This window comes from Myotis yumanensis, unplaced genomic scaffold (genome assembly GCF_028538775.1).
Source record: "Myotis yumanensis isolate MYYU_CA2020_CCGP unplaced genomic scaffold, mMyoYum1.0.hap1 SCAF_3, whole genome shotgun sequence".
Taxonomy (NCBI): Eukaryota; Metazoa; Chordata; class Mammalia; order Chiroptera; family Vespertilionidae; genus Myotis; species Myotis yumanensis.
This window is the reverse complement of record NW_027223754.1, coordinates 89841627-89848019: the sequence shown is the minus strand read 5'-3', so window position 1 is coordinate 89848019 and position 6393 is coordinate 89841627. Positions and strand designations below refer to the sequence as shown.

At 47.1% G+C, this 6393-nt stretch overlaps 1 long non-coding RNA gene across 1 annotated transcript; it reads left to right on the top strand.

Annotated features, from left to right (window-relative positions):
- Nucleotides 1-753: 753 nt before the first annotated feature.
- LOC139006646 (uncharacterized) lies at nucleotides 754-5084 on the top strand. Its single transcript, XR_011470788.1, has 3 exons — nucleotides 754-886; nucleotides 2008-2247; nucleotides 4168-5084. It is a non-coding gene; the product is annotated as an uncharacterized lncRNA (long non-coding RNA).
- The last annotated feature ends 1309 nt before the right edge of the window (nucleotides 5085-6393 follow it).

Below are 6393 nucleotides of genomic sequence, written 5' to 3'. Positions count from 1 at the left end.
ATATCTGCGGGGTGCTTCGAACATGGGCTGGCAGCACTGTAAAAGGGTTTATGAAATGAAATTGAAAAACTGCCATGGGATCTGAGGTTAAAAGAGAACCTTAAAAATCATCAAAGGTAACCACAACCTAAAGTTTAAATGCCTTCCTTGACATTTCTGCCAAGTGGCAGCCTCCTCTAGGTGCCCACCCCTGGCAGCTGGGCGCTCCCGGTCTCCCAGGGCAGCCTGAGCGTGAGAGCAAGGACAGTGAGCAGGAGAGCAAGCAGCTTCTTACTGTGGTCAGTGTAACCCAGGGCCTCCGCCAGCTGCCAGCCAGTGTTCCCTTGGGCTTCAAACTGCAGGATCTCCAGAGGGATGGCCACACCGATGGGAGAAATGACAAGGTTTGTCCCATTTCTGTCTGCTGCCCTGCTCTGGCAGAGGCGGAGTGCAAGCTCAGTCTTCACCGATGTCAGGTCCTCTTGGAGGTCGCTGTTTCCTCTGCAGAGGCAGGAGTGTAAGAGGAAGAGAGAGAACAGGAGAGGCCGCGTGGAGGCAGGGAGGGTTCCTGCAGTTCAGAGGGAAGAGATGCAGGGAGAGGCGAGGGACCAGAGACCATCATATCCTACCCAGAACCAGGACATCCCGGCTCTGTGCTCAGGGGCTGAGAATGGCTGGAGGGAGGCATTCATTTAGCAGCTTTGGTTCCCCGCTCCCTGTCCCACCCCCTCAACCCCTTGTTGCTTTACTGCATCTTGTTGTGTCTGCATTGGGAACACTTGCTGTGAAACAAAACTGTCAGTTTGAAGGTCTGGATTTTAGGCCTGCTTCCGTCCCTTACTAGACGTGTGCCCTTGGTCAAGTCCCTGGTCAGATCAGAAGCAAACCATTGTGCTGAAATAGAAAGGTAAGAAGAACATCCTACACATTTTCCTTGGTACTTAACTTATAGCTGTGCCAACCTATAATTATTAATAATAATAATAAATCATATACTATGTTAAAAAGAACTTTGCATTTTCTCAGTTAATCATAACAACAATCTTACAAGGTATCTGTTATTATATTTCAAAAATGGAGATGATGAGGTATAGAGAGGTCAACAAAGCATTTAAGAAAACACATGAGGAATGGAATAGACTCATGATTCTAGTGCTGGTGTTCTGTGAGTGGTATATAAAATACTAAGAATATAACTGCACCTTAAAATATTGATAGATGAGCTAGCCATACCTAGAATATAAGAATTCTTGTGATATAAATTATTTTATATCATTAATGAAATGACCAAGTCCCAGTTCTCTTGCAGCTCCTATCACCTCCCTCCGGGACACTCTGACCCCTTATGTCCCTGGGCTGCCCTTGGCTATATCCCTGCCAGGGTGCACATGGGTGAGCTGCTTACTCACGGACTCTGTATCAGACGGTTGTGTTTCCTTGCTTGATTCTGTTCCTGTGGGTCTTCAGCAGTAACGTATTCCCCCTGTTATCTAAAAAGTGGAGCAGAACCTGCTTTGAATCACAAGGTAGCCCAATGAGGAAACTGGCAATTGCCATCTCTGGTGGCGATATCTCTACCACTTGATCCAAATCCCTGGAGTCTGAGGTCCTGCAGAGCCAGGAGAAGCACAGCCCCGCCAGCAAAGCTCAGGTGGGAAACACAGCAGGCCCCGGGAAGGGAGCCAGCCACAGCCGCAAGCCTTCTCATGCTGTGACCTGGTTGTACCAACAAGGACCCCCACATGTAGCCCTCTGTCACTTCGAAGAATTCCACTGATAACTCTGACCTCAGGGCACTTGCTGGGTACCAGTACCTAATGCTTCTCCCCTCCTCCTGTGAAGAAAACAATACATCAGTCTTTGGACCCTTGTAACTTTCAGTAAATGAAATTTTGGAAAAGAGAAAGAAAATGCAATATATGGCACAACCAGACTGGAACAGGGTGACTTGCTGTTGTTATCATATCTAATAATAGACAAACATAGTAATTAACCATACCTCTGCTATGCTTCCCATTGGCTAATCAGGGCGATATGCAAATTAACGGACAACCAAGATGGCAGCCACAGCCAGGCAGCTGAAGCGAACAGGAGGCTTGCTTGCTCCAGTGAAGGAGGAAGCCAAGGTTCCCTGCCTGCTGCAGCCGGGCTCTGAGCTGCACTCTAAGCAACAATGTTGCAATTATAGAAGCTAAACAAACCTCAGATACCTGCTTTCAGACAGCCAGCCTTGGAGCTGGAGCCGCAACAAAGTTTCAATTACAGAAGGTAAATAAATCCCAGAATAAAAAAAAAAGAAAAAAAGGAGAGACTGGGAGCTTCAGTTGCAGGCTTGGCCTGCCTGAAAACAGCCCTCAGCCCCTCATCCAGGCTGGCCATGCACCCCAGTGGGGACCCCCACCCTGAAGGGGGTGCAGGCAGCCTGAAAACAGCCATCAGCCCCTCATCCAGGCTGGCCATGCACCCCAGTGGGGACCCCCACCCTGAAGGGGGTGCGGGCAGCCTGAAAACAGCCATCAGCCCCTCATCCAGGCTGGCCAGGCACCCCAGTGGGGACCCCCACCCTGAAGGGGGTGCAGGCAGCCTGAAAACAGCCATCAGCCCCTCATCCAGGCTGGCCAGGCACCCAAGCAGGACCCCCACCCTGATCTGGGACACCATTCAGGGCAAACCAGCCGGCCCCCACCTGTGCAGCAGGCCTCTATCCTATATAGTAAAAGGGTAATATGCAAACTGACCCTAACAGCAGAAAGACTGGGAATGACTGGTCACTATGACACACACTGACCACCAGGGGGCAGATGCTCAATGCAGGAGCTGCCCCCTGGTGGTCAGTGTGCTCCCACATGGGGGAGCTTTGCTCAGCCACAAGCCAGGCTGATGGCTGCCAGTACAGCGGTTGTGGTGGGAGCCTTTCCTGTCTCCTCAGCAGTGCTAAGGATGTCCGACTGCAGCTTAGGTCTGCTCCCCGCTGGCAAGTGGACATCCCCTGAGGGCTGCCAGGATGCCAGAGGGATGTCTGACTGCCATCTTAAGCCCAATCCACCAGGGAGCAGGCCTCAGCCAGCAGGTAGTCATCCCCCAAGGGGTCCCAGACTGAGAGAGGGCACAGGTTGGGCTGAGGGATGCCTCCCCCCCCCCCCCCGAGTGCACAAATTTTTGTGCACCGGGCCTCTAGTCTATATATATAAAAGCCTAAGCAACTGTTTGACCGTTCAACCATTCCACCGTTGGACCAGTCGCTATGACATGCACTAACCACCAGGGGGCAGATGCTCCGGCCAGTAGGTTAGCTTGCTGCTGGGGTCTGGCCAATTGGGACTGGGTGAGACAGGCCGGACATGCCGTGGAGCCCTCCCGCGGTCCCTCCCCAGCCCCAAAAGTGCACCAGTGGGGTCCCTCGGCCTGCCTGTGCCCTCTCACAATCTGGGACCCCTCTGGGGATGTCTGCAGGCCAGGCCGAAGGACCCCACCAGTGCATGAATCCGTGCACCAGGCCTCTAGTTATTAATAAAAGTGAATGTGCTTTTTTAATATGAGCGCTATTAACAATCTGGTTCTTCTCAAATATAACAGTTAATAAGTTTAATAATGACTTAATTTGAGAAAGAGACCATGATATTAATGAGTAAATGTACATTTTGGGAAACGATAAAGAGATTCTGTTCAAAGTTTGTCCTCGTGATCAATTCAGAATTTCTATTAAGGTCTTAGGCATTATATTAAGTTCAAAATGCACGATAGGTTATATACTAGTATTGTTAAAGATTAAAGAAAAGAAGACAACATTGGAAATAAATGCAATTCTTAGTAATTATCTCTCAGATACTTGTTAGTGTTAATATTTGAGAATGAATGAGACTGTTTTTCATCTGACTGCTACTCATACCCCTGTAATCAGTGGGTAATTAACTTTAAAGCAGAGTTTCACTGCTGACATTCAAGCCTAAGATAGTTTATAGGTCTTAGGACAGTTACAGTTCTATAATTATCTCACATAAAATCTCCCCAAATCTTCAATTTAGATACAAAGTGCATTATTGCATGCCTTCAACTCAGGATGATGGGGGAATATATGTATAACTTATTCTATAGCCAAAGAAGGCATCCCATCCACCTATCCACTCATCCACTCATCCACTCATCCATTCATCCATCCTCTAACAAATATCTCTTGCTGTCTCTTAGGTGCCAAGACACTGTGGATGTGGCAATGAACCAGCAACGTGGGCTCAGTTCTTATGGGACCTAGAGTATTGTCCACCAAGTACAGACTTTTGATGTTGATGCTGATGGTTTTAAGGAGAAAGAGCTGACTATGAAGAGGACTGCAGTAACTTTCAAGAGTCATCTTCCATAGCCACAAATTCCCTGTAGCTGCAATTACTTGAGCAGAACTTGATTCATTATTTACCAGGGGCGGAGCTGGGGAGATGCTTGTAAAAAAGATTTCCCAAATTGGAAAAGGTCTGGCTGTGTGACTTCTGTGAACATTCCTTTCTAAATCTAAGAACATACTATTCTAAACTGCTTTTAAAAAACATTCTCAAGAAAAAAAATGCTAAGAAAACTTAACATACAAAAATATTTCCTATTTAGGTTAAACATTTCAATGTGTGAATGAGTTAAAGATGAACTGCAACCGATTCTTCTGTGTGTTCAGCTGAGACCCTGTGTAAGTCACTGTGCTTTCTGCTCACTTAAACAGAGGTTATCAAGCTTGTTCTGCTTTGCTGGGATTTTGGTTACATTCCCAAGGGAGACTCCACTCTTGGAGATATTTATCCATAATTCTAACCACAAAAATAGTGAACATAATCGTGTGCTTACTGTGTTCCAGGTACTCTGTTATATACTTTCCATTCACAATTGCCATGCATCCTCGCAACAATCCTATGAGGAATGTGTTATTGTCCCCATTTTGCAGATTATGAAACTAAGGCTTAAAGAGCTCAAGAGACTTGCTCAAAGTCCCACACTAGAGGTCCAGCTGGGATTTGAACCTAGGGCCATCTGGACTCCAAGGATCACACTGTTCACCATTGTCTTGTTGCTATCTCTCAGAAGCCTAGGGGTTCTTAAAATCCCTCTTGGCTGTGGGATTCTAATGCATTTGGAGGCCAGCCCCAACTCTATTGGCTCATATTGTGTGTCCACTCTGCCCACATTCACCAGGGATGCTATGGTGAATCACCTGTAGATAGACTGCTATGAGGCACAGTGCCTTTTTAATTATGATTTTTAATTTTTCACAACCTCACTTTCAGGCAGACACAAATCACTTTCAAACCAAGAGGTCCACCAAACTAATCTACTGGACATAACATGGCATTTAATTCAGTCAGGACATAATTAATACACAGACATCTCCTCTTTGCTGTGTGGGCTGCTTGGGTTGTACGGCGAGAGTGCCCATTGTCTCTGCCCTTCAGGAGTTTGCCATGGAAAGAGAGCACACAGAAGCCAAAGAAGGAAGTCCAAGGCATTGGTAGAGTCAGCCAGAGCTCAACACAAGGAACCCAGCACACGGTGTCTCAGAATTGGACGGAAAACCATGCAGGTGGTTCTCCCTCCTCCCCCGCCCCCCCCCCCCCCCCCCCACACTTCTACCCTGCATTGCGCCCAGGAAGGAGAAGATGGAGAGGCCACCTCTGGGCTTCCTGCTGTCGTGGTGGCTGCAACTTGGCCCTCAAGTTCTTCATAGGTACCCAGTGCCTGGATTCAAAATAAGCAGCTAGGCCTCTCTGCCTTCCAGCAGCTCTCAGTATGGTGTAGCAGAGACAGCACAAAAGCCTAGTTTCAAGTTACTGCTTCTTACTGTAGACCTTGGGCAAGTCACTGAACTGCCCAGAGCTTTAACTACCGCCTCTGCAAAATGGGCATTATACTATGTACCTCCCTCTGTGAAGATCGCACAACATAGCTCCCTAAAGCACCTTGCATGATACCTGATAGGTAGGAAAGGCTAAGAACATCAGGTTCTTTGGGTTATGCCCCCACCCTCATCTCATCTTAAGAAGGGACCACTGAGGTACTGCCAGTGTCACATGGGAAGGGGCTTTGAGAACACCATGTAATTGGCCAGGATGTGGATCTATGCTCTTTTATCCCAAGTATCTTTTTTTTGTTGTCTTGCAAGAAAAGGTTGGAAACTTTAACAAGGGACAAAGGACTTGAATTCAGAGGTTTTTAAAAATCTAACTTGTAAAAGGCCAGTCATTCAATGTTACTGTTGTGAGCTCAGGTGCAGAGGATTGAGCTAATCCTTTTCCGTTCATGCCAAGTCATCACACTGGTCCATGGAATACCCCTTTTATTCCTTTTCTTTCCTTTTAAGAAATGCTCTTGAAAATGTGTTCTTATTTTCTACACATGAATTTTATATTTACATTCACCGTTCTATGTTAGATATTT